Here is a 16476-nt window from a genome sequence, read left to right on the forward strand (position 1 = left end):
AATCTGTGCTCCCCCTTCATTTATTGAAGTCCTAACGCCCCTCCCTCCCACGCTGGTATCTCAGAATGTGACCTTATTTGGAAAAGGGGCCATTGCAGACATCATCAGTTACGATGAGGTCATGCTGGAGTAGGGAGAGTCCTAAATCCAATATGGCGGGTGTCCTTCTAGAAAGGGGGGATAGGCCTGATTTCTTTCCTCTAGAACTCATGACTTTCAATAAATAAATCCACGAGCCTACATGTTGGTATGACCCAGTGATCATTCTAATGGTTCCTTGGGTGGACAGAACTGGCTGTGACAAGGGGAAAATGATCCCAATAGGCCATCAGGCCAGGAGCTGGGCTCTAGGCCGATGCATGGCTTGTAAGCTCTCCAGCCACTGGCTCAGTCCAAAGATAGATCTCTGGATGCCAGATGTCCGTCCAGCTGTGCTGTGTCCCAGAGCTTCTCCCATTCATTCAACTACTTTATCACCAACCTCAGTTTATCCCATTCCTTTTGACTAGGCACTTTAGGTTTAAAAAAAAAAAAAGTGAGATTTTTCTACATTTCTCTTCCCGTATGTGATATTTCTGCAAGAATGAAGCCAGTCACCTTCGCCTGGCAAGACAGTCAAGTGCAACAGTGAACTCTTCTTAATGTTGCTTCTCCATAATGCGAAAGAGTCACTCATGCTGAACCAAATGACTGGGGAAAATAACAACAGCTCTTTTCGTCAAGTCTCACAGACGTTGGCCTGCTTGGGTCTGGGCCCTCCTGTGTGCAGTCGCTCCCTCCCCTAGGAGCTGCTCCTTTGCTATTGACCAGAAAGTCACATCATACCCCTTTGTTATCATTGTGTGTTAAGTATGAGTGAATAAGGTTTTGATAAAGGTCTTCCCCTTTCTGGATTTATACCGTTTTGAGAATTTGATGAGGGATATGCCCTCCACCCCAATTCACATCAAAACAGAACCATAAAACATTTAATATAATTTCAGGTATTCTCTGTTTTCCGGAGCCAATCAGTGTTTATGCCATCAGGTTAAGAACCCCTGACTTAAAATGGAACTGAAAAAAAAAAAATCCCCTGAATGATTTTTAAGAGCATTGGTGACTTTCTACCAAGGTTAGTCCGTTAAAATGTGAAGCTTTGTGTTGCAGTCTGATCGGGAAAAGAGATGATGGAGGAAGAAGGAAGAGAAGGGGCAGATCATAAAGAAGGAAGAGGGGGAGGGGAAGGAGGAAGGGAGAGCCATGTGCCCACTGACAAGTGTCAGGAAGACGAACGTCAGAGAGCAGACATGTGTCCTGACAACTTGGGCTGACTGGGGAGTCAGAAGCGCTCAGATTCAATGTGCCCTTGAGGAACTCCTCCACCCCCCAGTCTCTTGGGGATGTCTGCCAGCCCGGAGCGCAGCTGTGGGGTGGCACTTTCTGCCTGGCCAGCTACCAGGGATGCTCTGACAAGACTCCAGCTTTGTCTTCATGGAGGAAAACACTAACGAGAGAATGAGAAGCACTGCTACTTACCAGCTGTGCGACCTTTGGCAAATCCCTATATTCTCTGAGCCTCCGTGTCCTCTTCTGAAACATGGGAGTGATTTGCCCCTATCCGGCCTGCCTCTCAGGGGTGTGATGAACTTTACAGATGGAAAACCCCAGCTTGACACAAGGAAAGGCCATCGGTCAGTGGGGTGATGGCTCATGGGGCTCAGTAGACCTAGTGTGCAAAGACATGGTACCGCCACCCGGGACTCATTCTCCTCCAGGATAGGAGAGAGTCAGGCTCAGGGGCCTGGAATGTTCTGCCACGTTGTTCTGAATCACTCCCAAATACAACTGATTCTGTGTGTCCACTTCCACCTGCCCCAGAGTGGAGAGATGGCCTTGCTCTTCTCCCAGCCTTCCATTTTGCTCTCCCTCAGCTCACTTAGGTGTGGTACTAGCAAGAGCTGAGCCACTGCGTGTGGCCCTGACTGCCTTCCCAGAGACGTTGTGGCTGTGATGTGGTACTCGGTGCCTAGTGGGCCCAACCTCTAGAAATGGTTCCTGGGGATGAGTAGAGTCACATTTTCTCATCATGTAAAGTCACCGAATTCAACCTACCTTTCTGAGTGCTTACTAAGTGCGAGGTGTTCCCTGGGGATGCTAAAAAAAGGCAGATGTGGTCTCTGCCATTTATGGGTGGAGAAGGCACCAGCAGAGGTTGAGTGGCTTGCATGGGCTGAACCCTGTATGGACATTGTCTCTAACCGTCAGAGCATTCTGGTGAGGTCATAGAATCCCCATCTACAGATGGGGGACATGAGGCACAGAGGACGTGGGTGATTTACTCTCAATGTGCAGCTGAGAAGGTTGGAGCCAGCTTTGGTCTCTCTGGATCCAAGTCTCATGCACTTTTCTCCATGCCGAGTTAGACCGTAGTCTGGAGCATAGGGGTCAGGAAAGATGTTTGTAATCATGTCAAGGATGATAACTCAATTTTCGAGTATTTTTTACACACTAGACAAAGCGCTAAGTGCTTCCCATGGCTACTCCCCAATGTCCATGACACCACAGCATGGTTTCTATTAATCACTCCATCTTACTGAGGAGATAACTTAGACACAGGGTCACACAAAGTGTCCAAGTTCACACACAGAAAAAATGTCCAGGCATAAGTGTTGACAGTGTAGTTCTCTGCTACACTTTCCTCGATAAATGGTGAAGAGCTCTGCAGGGTGGTGAGTCTTAATACAAAGAGGTCTGTGGCAAGATTCTCCCTACAATGGTCAATTTTATGTATTAACTTGACTGGGCCATGAGAGCCCAGGCATTTGGTCCGGCATTATTCTGGGTGTGTCTGTGAGGGTGTTTCTGGAAGGGATTAGCATTTGAATCAGCAAAGAGTAAAGCACACGGCCCCCTCTTCCCCTGCCCAGGGTGGGTGGGCCTCATACAATCAGTTGAGAGCCTAAATAGAACAAAGGGCTGAGTGTTGGTTATGATGAGGAGGAGCCACTCATGTCCTTCCCATGGGGTGAGGACGGTGGGAGGGATTTTACTTGGATCTGGGGCAGGAGATGCAGCAAGCTGAAGGGCTGAGTTTCCACTGTAAATGGTAGCCCCCGGTCTAAAGAGCTGGAATCCACAGTGACAGCAAGCATGGGTTTGTGCAACAAAGCATGGGGGGTGATCGTGTCTAAGTGAAAAATGGCCCTAACAGCAGCTGAGTGAATAGTACTTTCTGAAGATAAGCCAGCCCTTGGCCATGTTGGGAACAAAACAGAGACAAGGCCAGCCTGCAACGCCCAGATTGTGAGTATAAGGAAGGACCCCTCCAAGGAAGGCCACGGCTCCCCTCAGCCTGGCTCCCCCTCCTCCTCCTGCTAGGAGGCCAAGGGAGAAAGGGCCAGGCTGGCGCTGTTGAGGTCTGCTGTCTATGCAGGAGACATGACCCACTTCACCAGACCAGCTCTGAATCCCAAGAAGGCCTTACCTTGGGCTGTCCGGGTCTGTGTTGGGCCCCTGTTTTCTCTGAATTCCATAGTATCTCAGAAATGGACAGCTTCAGTCCCCACTGCGAGATGAAGAGACCTGGTCTTCCTTGAAGCTCTGGCCAGGTGAGGAGCCTCCGTGTGTAAATCCCCGGTGGTGCTCATCGTACCGAACCGAACACCTGCTTTCTCCATCTCCCGGAGTCTGCTGTTGCTGACCATCGCTGGATTGCCAGACACTAGCAAAGAGCTCCAGAGGTTATGTGTTGGATGAATGAATGAGTTAGTGAGTGAATGAATGAAAGTCTGTATGCTGGAATGCAGGGCACCCTGGGCTGGCACAGGCAAGGAAGGCTAAGCCAGCCATTCTGAAGCCATTCTATCATTAATGATAGCGTGAGAGTGGTGGGATACATTAACCGGCTTAGCCTGGAGCATTCTGCTGCCTTCTGAATTGGCCAGGCGTGAATGGCTCAGAAGCCAGATCAGCCAGTGAATCCTCTTTGGTGGGTCCCTCCACACCTGCATCCACGAATGCCCTCTAATGACTCTCTTGGCTTCACATGGCCCAAAGTGCTCCAGCTGCCTCCCTGGGTATCAAAAAGCAACTGGCTACCAGGAGCTTTCTGACACTTTTGAAAGGACTTCGGTATCCTGCCAGCCTGTCTGCAAACGGGCTCGGACATTCACACATGCATTTTCAGAGGGCCAACCACGTGCTTAGCACCACACAGGGTGCTGGGGGAGTTCAGAGGTGAAAGAGCCAGGTCTGGGTCTCAAGGAGCTCACCTCCTAGCAGAGGAGACAAGAGACTACCATGTGCAGTGGACTGTGTCTAGGATGGATCTTGTGGGTGAGGGGTGGGGGTGGGGCATGTGAGAACCCAGACAAAGGATAACTGTCCCAGCCTGGGAAAAGAAGACAGGATGTGTCCAGAGGAGGAGACACTTAAAGAACAAATAGGTTATTATGTGACTGATGAAGGAAGGGTATCTGGATGAAGGGATCAGCATGCACAGTGGCTCAGAGGCAGGAGGAGATCTTTCAGGAACTGTAGGCAGCAACCTGCGTGCAGTCAGAGATGGGCACAGCTGTGGGGAAGGAAGATGGTACAGGTTAGGAGGGGCCAGAGCTGGGGCATCTTCCGAGACATAAAAAGTGATTTGCATCTTCATTCTATGGGTTCCAAGGTGCCCTTCAAAGGTTTCAAGCGGAAGAGGTGAGGTCAGAGCTATGCTTTAGGAGGATCCCCTGTGGTGTTGAGCTTAAAAGGCTCCGGGCAGAGTCTGACATGCAGAACATTCTCAGCAAATGAGTTCATCTGCTACCTCCAGCCCCTCACCTTGGTCCTGGGCTTATCCCCCCTTCTTTGGCACCTGGGCCCTTCTCCCATTTATTCGTGACCTCTGCAGTGGCCCCTCCTATAGGCCTGATCCAGGCTCACTGAGCCTTTCCAATGAGTGACAGGGAGGGATGGAAGCAAGGTGTTCCACTCTGTGTCCAGGAGCGCTAACAGGGCTATGATCTAAACTAGCGGGAGACGAGCCGACTGGCTTTAATACACGTGGTTACACTCTCATCAATTTCCTTGAATTCACCCCCAGTGAACCACTAGCTCGGAAAATAAGGGCTATCTGGAGGGGCGGTCCAGTGGAATCGTTGTGCACACGAACTCTTCCTGGTAAGGAATAACGATTGCTCAAATATGCTCTAATGAAACAGAATTCCCTAGCAGAGGAAGGGGAAAAATCAAGGAGAACAGCTTTGATCTGGTGCTGAATTCACAGTCAAAAGCCTCTCTGAGTGGAGAAAGGCAACCCCTGAGCCCTGGAGAAAAGGCTTGAAATTGCCAGAAAAGCGGAGAGGCTTGGCAGTGGCAGGGATGAGGTGGGAAGCTCACACCACAAGCAGCGTCTCCACGATGTCCTCAGCATGGCTATGGGGGCCATGTCGGGTGGCATGCCACCCACTCTGTCCACCCAACAGGCCCCTGGGGGTGACAGCTCCCTTTGTTCCCCCCTGGGATGAGGGCTCTCCCCTTCCTCCTGAGTTGACTTCCCTGTCTGACAACGGATCATCTTCCTTATTCTAAGCTGCAGGATTATATGTGCAGAGCACCTGCTACATAGTAGGCGTTTGATAAATAGAAACCATAACTAGAAAACTTTACAGCTTCCGGAGGCCTTCTGCAGCGGGAGGGTAAAGTGAACTGGTTCTGGCTGCAGGGCAGGTGGGGTTTATGGTGCATCTCTGCTTGGCAGAGTCATGGCAGAACAGAATTGTCCTCTAACTCATCAGTTGTGCTCTGAAAGGTCAGCCTCTGCTGGAGTCAAAGAACATGATATGCACACCTGTCACATCCCCTCTGGGTCTCCAAGTCCCATATTCCCTGCACCGAAATGCCCTCATGCAACCTCTGATTGCTAGTCCCGTGGCCTTTAAGAACTCAGGAAGGCTGAGCTGGAAACTAAATTCCTCCAGTCCAGTGAACGATGCATGTTCCCTGCCAGAGGGAGGTTGGAGTCTTGTCAACTAGGATTGGGCCAAGGGCCCATCCGGCCAGACATCTGTCCTTAAAAAATTACAGCCAAGGTGAGGTGGGGTGGAGGAACGGGGCAAGGAGATTTGGGGTCAGAGCTCAGTCTGTGGTTTGGAGCATGTGACTACCCCTCCCTGTTTCTTCATCTGTCATTGGGGTGATGGCACCATTTTCACTGGGCCTTTGTGGGCAGGAGCTAAGCTGGTGGGCATGGAGGGCCTTGTCGAGTGTTGTAGGCCGAAAAGCTGTTCAACATGGAGAATTTCCATTAGTTTATTTCCCCATTCACTCCTTCCTAAGGGACCCCCAAACTCAGGGACTCTTTGAATTGACTCAACCTCCTGTGAGTTTCCCATGCTCTCTGGGGATGGTGGGCTGTTTCCTTATCAACATTCCCAACTGCCTCCAGCGACTCTTCTTGTCTGTATGTTACACGTGAGCTCTAGGCTCACGGTCACTTCCAAGATGACCACCCACTGGCTCATCCTCCCCTCCAAGTAGCTTCTGGGGAAACACTACTCCCACCTGTCTTATCTTCATCCAGCCCAGAAGAAGCAGGGCCACTCGTTAGAGCCGGGCTCCCAGTGCTCACAGCTCACCTCCCCAGCCTAATCCGGTCATTCACTGGCTGGAGCTACTAAGGACAAATTCTCACAGCCCCTAACCCACCCCATGCCCTCCTGTCTCCATGCCTTCGGTCTTGTAAGGCACTGCCTTGCAAACACACGTGCACACACATGCACACGCACACACGTACCTGTGAAATCTCCAACCTCTGCCTCAAAGGCTCCTCTGGGCTCTATGACCCACAACCGGCACAGTGGTTGAAATCTTTTGAGCATTGAGGAGGTCACATCCCTTTTAGGCACCTGTCCCCATGGGTCCAAGTGCTAGAAAGACTTAAGGAAGAATTTCTTTCTCCCCGCCCCGCCCCAGTTAGATGAAATACCATCCTCCTTGTAACCTGTATTACGCCTTGCTAGGGCTGGCGTAATGCAATACCACAGATAGTTTAAACCACAGAAATATATATTCTCACTATTCTGGAGGCTGGAGTCCAAGATCAAGGTGGCAGCAGGGCTGGTTTCTTCTGAGGCTTCTCTCATTGGCTTACAGATGGCTGTCTTCCCTTGTGTCTTCAATGGCCTTCACACTTTACCCCCACATCCCTTGGGTCTCTCTGTGTGTTGAAATTTCCTCTTCTTACAAGGACACCAGCCACGGGGAACCTGGGTGGCTGAGTCGTTAAGCGTCTGCCTTCGGCTCAGGTCATGATCCCAGGGTCCTGGGATCGAGTCCCACATCGGGCTCCCTCCTTGGCGGGAAGCCTGCTCTCCCTCTCCCACTCTTGCTGCTTGTGTTCCTGCTCTCACTATCTCTGTCTCTGTCAAATAAATAAATAAAATCTTTAAAAAAAAAAAACCAAGGACACCAGCCACATCGGATTAGGGTCCACTCTAAAGACTTCATTTTAACTTAATGACTCCTTTGAAGGCCTTATCTCCAAATACAGTCACATTCTGTGGTCCTGGGGATTGGGCCTCACCCTCTGAATTTTGAAGGGGCACAATCAATCCATAACATAATCCTTTATGGCTTTGTGATTCTTATAATGCTCGGCCTCAAGTGAATGCCATGTGCATGCTGCTCTCATCTCTCTCTACCAAAATACAGAAGCAAAATCCAAACCCAAATCCAAAATCCAAATCACACCCTATGTCCCTTTTTTACTAGCATCAATAAATATTTCACTGCCCAAATCTCAACTCTGAGCATACCATGTGTGATGGTTCATTTTATGTGTCAGCTGGACGGGGCCATGGGGAGTCAAGACACTGAGTCAAGTGCTGTCCTCAGTATGTCTAGGAAGGTGTTTCTGGATGAGATTAGCATCTGAATCATAGACTGAGCAAAGCAGATTGCTCTTCCCAGCATGGGTGGGCCTCACCTAACCCACTGAAGGCCTGAATAGAACAAAAAGGCTGATCCTCTTGAAGTAAGAGAGAATTCCCCCTGCCTGACTGCCTTTGGGATGAGACGTCAGACTGCCTTCAGACTTAGCCTGGAACTATACCACTGGCTCTCCAGGGTCTCCAGCTTGCTGGCTGCAAGATCTTGAGACTTTGCAGGTGAACCAACTTATTATAAGATGCTATGATTTGAAACAATATGACATGATATGATATATATGACATATTATATATTATACTATAACAGATATTCTATATATTCTATAGATTTACATATATGTATATGCATACATATATACATACATATATGCATCTATCTATCATCTATCTGTCTATCTATCTATCTATCTATCTATCTATCTATCTATCTATCTATCATCTATTTATCTATCTGTGGAGAACCCAGACTAACATGCCATGCTTGGACCACCTACCCCCTCCTCGTTTCCAGCTCTCTGACTCTGCTGCCATCACTCCAGCACTTCACTCACCCCAGTAGGACCCCATTCCATCACCCCTCCCATCTTTCACTGTCCATCCCCCTACCCTTGTCATATTCTCCGCTCCCCATCTTAGACTCCAAGCTTCCATAATAATTGCCTTGGTTATACTCTTAATGCACTCTGCTCTTCCCACCCTGCTAAAACTCCTACCTGCTCTAACGGCGCAACGCTCTGCCTACCCCTGACCTACACAATATTAGAAAACAACAACCACCACAACAAACCACTATGCTGAGGGGCATCTCTTTAAATTTTGATCATAAAATTCAAGGCTGCCTTCAGGGCTACCCAGCAATTTGAATATGTCCACAGACAACTCATGAGCCCTCACAAGAGGGCCATTTCATGTCTTCCCCTCCTTCTCCAACACACACCTCTACAGCTGTGATACACTGAATATATGTGTTCCTCACCCAAATCCACATGTTGAAGCCCTAACCCCCAGTGTTATGGTATTGGGAGATGGGAGGTAATCGGGCCTGGTTGAGGTCATGAGAGCAGGGTCTTCGTGATGGGATCAGTGCCCTTGTAAGAAGACACGCGGGAGAGCTGTGTGTGTGTGTGTGTGTGTGTGTGTGTGTGTGTGTGTGTGTGTAGCAAGCAGGCAGCTGTCTGCAAGCCAGGAGGAGAGCCTCACCAGGGACTAAATCAGCTGATACCTGAATCATGACCTTCCCACCTCCAGAACTGGGAGAAATACCTTTCTGTTGTTTAGGTCACCCAGGTTATAATATATTGTGACGGAGGTCCGAGAGGACTAAAGTGACAATGGATGCTTTCTCCTCTTATTTCTTTTTTAACAGCTTTATTGAGATGTAATTCACATACCATACAGTCCACCCATTTAAAGTCTAAAATGCAATGTGTCTTGGTATATTCAGAGTTGTGCAATCATCCACATTCAATTGTAGAACATTTTCATCACCCAAAAAGAAACCCATACCCGTCAATAGTCACATCCCATTTCCCCCCAGCCCTATCTCAGCCTTAGGCAACCACTAACGGACTTGCTGTCTCTCTAGATTTGCCTATTCTTGACATTTCATATAAATAGAGTCATATAATATGTGATCTTTTGTGGTGATGGGGCTTCTTTCGCTTAGCATAATGTTTTCAAGATTATTCCCTGTTGTGGCATGAGTCAGTACTTCTTTCCTTTTTATTGTTGAAGAAATATCTCTTGTATAAGTATACCACATGCTATATTCTACTCATCAGTTGATGGACATTTGGGATGTTCCCACTTTGGCTCTTATGACTAATGCTTGAACATTCATGTATGAGTTTTTGAGTAGACATATGTTTTTCTTTCCCTTGGGTATATATGTAAAAGTATATACCTGCTATTTCCCTGAGAAATTAACAGAGAAGCAATTAAAAAAAAACTACAGCAACTTCCCATCTCAAAAATCAACCAACCTATCTGCGTACATCCTGTTCCAGTGGAAGACTTGTCCCTGGTCCCATCTAAGGCGGTTCTTTCCAGCCCATGCTAGGGTCCCACACACTTTCTTATTCAAGGATTTTGTTTCTTCCAACATCCATTGTCTCTGTTACATCAACACTTTGTCCCTCTACTGGACCATGCCCGTCAGCACACAACCCTGCTGGAATATCCCTCAGATGAAGGACAGCTTTCTAGACCCCACGACCCCTTCCAGCCACATCTCCATGTCTCTCCTTCTGTTTATAGCAAAATCACTCAGCAGTGATCTGCTCCCAAACTCCCCTCCCTTACCCTTCATTTTATTTCCTGATGTTATTGGAGTTATGCTGTTATGCCCCACCCCACCCCGCAGTGCGACAGCCCTCTTTAAGGCCACTGGTGTCTGCCATCTTGCCAAATCCAATGACTGAACTTTAGACTTCATCTCAGTCTATTTATCGATAGCATCTGGCATAGCCAATCACTCCAGGACACCACACGCTCCTTGCTTCTTCCTATCTAGCTGCCCACTTCTTCTGATCTCCTTTGCTGGCCCCTTCTCTCTTCTAGCCCTCAAAGTGTTGAAATGCTTCAATCCTTTACCCATTTTTCTTCTCTACAGTCTCACTCCTTAGGAACTGTTATCCACTTCCATGGCTTTAAATATCAATCATGCCAGGGAATGGCAAACTTTCCATAAAGACCTAGATAGTAAATATTTTAGGTTTTTTAAGCCAGGCAGTCTGTTCTAACTCCTGCTGTTATAGCACAAAGCAGCTGCAGACAATGTGTAAATGGATGAGTGTGGACATGTTCCAATAAAACTTTATCTACAAAAAGCTGGCAGTAGCTGGATTTGGCCTAAAGGTTATGGTTTGCTAAACCCTAAGCTATACTAATGACTCTAAGCTTGATATGTTTTAGTCTGACCTCTCTACGGGTCTGAATACCAGACCTATGTATCAATTGCCCATTTTTGTCTCCACTTGGTTGTTTGCTGGGTTTGTCAAACTTAACCACATCCAAAACAGCTCTTGTATCCATCCACCTCCCCCCACAACAAAACCCATTCCTTCCTCATGTTCCTTCATCTCAGTAAATGGCACCACCATTTACTCAGTTATGGAAGCCATTCTTGCTTACCTCCTTTCCTTTCCTCATACTGTCATCCAATCCTTAGCAATACTGCTAGCTCTACTCTCAAAACATACCAAGAATCTGGACATACTAAGTTCACTGTTGCCGCAATAGTCACCCGGACTCCTGCAAAAGCCTCCTCCCTTATCCCTTATATGCACATCTCTAAGCAACAACCAGAGAGACCTTTAAAATCTTTAATCAGATCATCTCAATCTGATTACTCTGAGGGAAGTAATTCCACAGATTCTATGTTGAGAGATCCAGCCATGCTTAACTCCCCAACCTTATGGCCTAAGATTCTCATCTTGTTCCTTCCACTCTACTCACATTGCTCTCTTTTCTTTTCCTTGAATACATCAAGCTAATTCTCACCCCAGGGCCTTTGCACCTACTGTTCATTCTGCCTAGAGTGCACTTCCTTTGACTTGTTTTATTCCTCTGTCTCTGCTCAAAAGTCACCTCTACAGAGATACCTTTCCTGGGCAAATTCTCCAAAACACCTCCCAAAGCCATCATTTTTCTTCTAAGTCCTTTCATGGCTTTATTTTTTTTTCTTATACTGCTTCTAACTCTTTAATGTTATCTGTTTATTTGTTTATTAGTTTATCGGTTCATCCCTCTCTCTAGAATAGAAGCCTGTGAAAGCAAAACCTTTATCTTATTCATCACTATGTTTTCACTGCTTAGAATAGTGCCTTATGGGTGCCTGGGTGGCTCAGTTGGTTAAGCGACTGCCTTCGGCTCAGGTCATGATCCTGGAGTCCCGGGATCGAGTCCCGCATCAGGCTCCCTGCTCAGCAGGGGGTCTGCTTCTCCCTCTGCCCTCTTCCCTCTCGTGCTCTCTGTCTCTCATTCTCTCTCTCTCAAATAAATAAATAAAATCTTAAAAAAATATAAAAATAAAAAAAAGAATAGTGCCTTACATGTAATAGGTATTTAGTAAAGTATTTGTTGAAAGAATGAATGTGTGGCCATGTCATTCACAGCCAAGCTTGATAATGCCCACTTTATTTTTGCTCAGTCAGGAAGACTATAGGACTTGGCGAAATCAGCCCTTCAGAAAGCTTCAACGATTCTAGGTCCTAGTTCTGGCTGGTTGTTAACCGTGACCACAGGCAGGATATACCCTGGTGTGAGCCTCTGTTTTCCAATTTGTATAATGAAGATGCGGGTTAAGATATTCTCTCTAGTCCCTTCCAGCTTGGATGTCAATGAATAAAATGGAATTGAGCCATTTTAATGGAATTTCAAGATCAGCAGGAGGAGAGGTCCTAAAGAAGCAATTCAGCAGGACTCTTCAAATGATGCCACATCCTCCTTGCAGTCTTGGCACCTGTGGAAACAACTCCTATTAGTGAGAACAGCACGTTGGGTGGGCAGCTACAGCCCATGTCGCCATGAGCTCAGTGGTTACAAGAAGGTATAATAATGACCGCAACCCTTCAAGATGTAAAGAGCCACACGTACCCAGCTTTTCTTGCTGGCTTATCCTATTAATCTTGAAGATCACGAACTGATTCACGTTGCTGCCAAGAAAGCTCTTGTCCTATAAATACGACCCAAGAATGCAGGTCAATCAGCTGCATGTCACATCTTCAGAAAAAAAAAATACAGCACTTGGTTAGAGTTTAAATTCTGCAATTGCACTCCACATGTCACTTAAATTTATTTGCTATGATATCACCACCAGACTGCTATTAAAATGGGAAAAGATCATCAGTCAGTGCTAAAGGGATCACCTTCAAGAGAAGCCAGAAAAATGTCCTGGTTCTTCTCATTAAAAACTCTAAGTCCTGAGTATTTCCATGTTCCTGCTGACTTTTCACGTCCTGCTGCTTATCAGGGCAATCTTTCAAAAGGATGGACTCAAGAGGGGCTAGTATGAATGTTGAGGACTCTACAGTTTACAAGGCACATGGTCACCCATGATATTGGGCCTCACTTTTGATGCGGACTATTGCTGAGTCCTGACGAAGCATCTGACCATAAGTCTTAGTTTTGGGTCTTCTTCACCATGTGATCTTGGGAAAATCTCTTCCTCGCTCTGGCCCTCAGTTTCCCCATCTGCAATATGAAAATCTTCACTGAGTCCCATTGGACTGGCATTCCCAGACTCCCAGAGATATTTCAAGGTTGAAATTGAGATCCAAGGGCTGTTTCCATATTTCTTTTTTTTTTTTTTAAGATTTTATTTATTTATTTATTAGAGAGCGAGTGAGAGAGAAACAGCATGAGAGGAGAGGGTCAGAGGGAGAAGCAGGCTCCCCGCTGAGCCGGGAGCCCGATGTGGGACTCGATCCCAGGACCCTGGGATCACGACCTGAGCCGAAGGCAGTCGCTTAACCAACTGAGCCACCCAGGCGCCCTGTTTCCATATTTCAAAATGCCTCCTGGGAAGTCTACATTTGCCCACGATCAGACCACACAAGTTAATTAAATGTCAAGCTTTTTTGCTTTGGGATAGAATGATAACCAACTCAGGTGGTAGCTTAGATTCTCTCACACAAATTAAAGGCTCTGATGGGCTATCTGTGAAGCCACAGGAAATCCTGGATATTATTTTATTGCCTATGTGTGCCTGATTCATAAACTGGGGGGAGAAGGAATAACCATTTTGTACCCGCAGCCTTACAATCAAAACCTGTCAAAGGAAAATGTGGGTGGAGAAAGCACGCAGTGCCTCATCGCTGGTGCTGAAAATGTTGCCCACACCCCCACTCTGCAGATGGTCTCTGAAATTCCCTTCCCAGCTGTAAATTCTATGATTTCAACATTCACATTCATTTGAGGATATGTTTCTATCCATCCGAGAAATGTATTGAAGAAGATATTGCTGTCTTTTTCCTTTTTAAAATAGCCCCTTTCACGATGAAGTCACCCTCAGGCACCAGCAGAAAGGGAGAGCAATTCACCACAGTCTAAGCTACAGATGCAGCAATGTCAAGGTCCTGAAAACAATCAGTATGGAACCAGTATTAAAGAGATATGTCTTGCCTCATGCCCTGAAGTTCAGCAGTCAGTGGGCTCTGCTGAGCAAGGACAAAAACCAGATTCCACCAGGGGAAGCCCTCTGGCTTTGAGGATCTGTGGATGAAAATATGAGACATGTTGAAAATAGTGCCTCAAGCTCAGGGACTGAGCTGTGTGACCTTCAGCAAGTCATTGACTTTCTCTGGAACTCAGTTTCCCTCCCTGCAGTAGGTGGGAGTCGGGCTATAGTGGATCCTGTGTGCACCCCACCAGGTCCCCTCTACTTCTGCAGCACCTCTGTCTCCCACCTGCTCCAAGGGTCAACTGCTAACGGCCCCAGCTACCCTTCTCTGGGGAGCATACAGGAAGCCACCTCTTCTGGAGGGTAGTAGTATGTCAGCCGCTCCCCTCCCCAGCGTGGGGGCAGCCAATAACAAACCGATAAGGAGAACAAAAGTCTAGCCCTTGTCTCAAGCTGGAACCAGCTCTGTGGTGCAATTTCCATCCTGAGCTCCCTGTGGGGTCAGGTGGAAGTCAGACATCAGTGGAGGCCAATTCTTGCTTAGCTCCTTCCCTGACCTATTCCTCTTCCCTTGGTCCCTTGCTCCTGAGACAGCTCCCTCAAAACACTATGTCCCCGAACACTTGTTAAAGACTCTACTTCCAGGAAACCAGAACTAAGGCACTAAGGCTTAAAAAAATATCCTTGTAGGCATATTGGCTGGTTCTCCAAGTAGTCTAGAAGAGAGCTTCTAAATCTTTTTTTTTTTAAAGATTTTTTTAAATTTATTTATTTGAGAGAGAGAGTGAGAGAGAGAAAGAGCACAAGAGGGGGGAGCGGGAGAGGGAGAAGCAGACTCCCTGCTGAGCAGGGAGCCCGATGCGGGACTCGATCCCGGGACTCCAGGATCATGACCTGAGCCGAAGGCAGTTGCTTAACCAACTGAGCCACCCAGGCGCCCTAGAAGAGAGCTTCTAGAGCTAGACCTCCCCGGAAGCATTTTGTCACCATCCTTCTCAATGGGAGGCCTTATTCCTTGGCCTGGCATAATCCTCTCACCCTGGAATGCTTCCTATCAGTCTAACCAGCCAAATAAAATCACTCGGACCAACCCCACCATAGGCTCCTCTATTGGGGCTTCCTGTGTTTATCTCATTAACTCCCAGGTCATCCCTCCAGTGGGTACAACTTGCTCCCTGTCTCTCCATGACGAGTTTCTCCAGGGACCACCATGGTGAGGTGGAGAGAGCCCCACTCTGGGAGTGAGGGGGTCTGTGTTAACACAGAGCTGGGTCATGTCTGTGTGTCCCGCTCCTGTAGGGTCTCAGTTCTATCATCCTTGTAAAACAAAGAGCGTGTGTTGGATCAATGTCTATTACAGTATGCTGTGAGGATCACAAGCATTCACATCCTCTGGGAAGCTGTGGTACAAGATCACTTCAGCTTTAAATTAAGTTCACTTATTCCCATTGGAGGCTTTTGCAGAAAATCCATTTTGATACAATTAACTTGATTCTCTATGATCTTGGGACCCAGGCACAGATCTGGAGTGCTAGGCTAAGGGCTTTGGCTTCGTTCTTTAGGTCACCTTTCCCCATACCGTGTTCCATGGAAAACCATTTCCACAAAAGAGAGGGAAAGATGGTTTTACAGATAAGCTGGGGAGGCGTGGCCCTTTCAGGGAGTGTCACAGTAACCTTGTCCTGTAGGGGCTCTGCGAAGTCCACCTGCATGGACGCTTGCTTTGTGTTGCTCTGCCTGTCATTCCCAATATAACTTGGGCACAAAGCCTTTTTTCCAAGGAATATCATTAACATCCTGCAGGAACTAGGGTACCCTGGACCACCATTTGGGAAACTGCTCTGTGAGGAGACACATTTGAAGGTTTTCAGCCCGGTAGACACTTACTGAGATGTCTGTTTTAAGTAGATCCAACCAAAAACTGTTGGAAAGAAACTGGAGAAGTAGAGGCTACAGGCTGGGAGACCAGGAATAGGCTGTTGTCATGGCCAGGGTGATGGAGGATGGGACCTTCACCAGGGCAGGCTGGCAGAGGACGTCAGGAAGAAGAGGCGGACACAGAGGCACAGGACAGGAAGCATGGTCAAACCCTAGGAACCTGGTGATTTGAGGCTCGCTGCCTGGTCTTCAGTTCTCTCCTGGGGGCTTGTTCTGAACACCCTTTCACTCAGCTCTGCTTAGCCCTTTGGTGCCACAGGAGAAGCATCAAGCATCAAGGCTACCCTGAGGGTCCCTTCTCTGCGGAGATGTGGGAGCCATGAATCCAGGACTCTGATTTTACCCTGGCACGAGCATCCCAGGCTCCTATCCCATTGCCATCAGCCTCTGAGCTCTCATCTCATCTCCTGTCCCGGACCTCTGTCTGCCTGCAGAGAAAGTGTATGGGCTCAGGATCGAGCTGATGTCCTGAGTCCCCATCGGCCATGCTGACATCTACCTGCCCCC

Source organism: Neomonachus schauinslandi, chromosome 9 (genome assembly GCF_002201575.2).
Source record: "Neomonachus schauinslandi chromosome 9, ASM220157v2, whole genome shotgun sequence".
In the NCBI taxonomy this organism is placed as follows: Eukaryota; Metazoa; Chordata; class Mammalia; order Carnivora; family Phocidae; genus Neomonachus; species Neomonachus schauinslandi.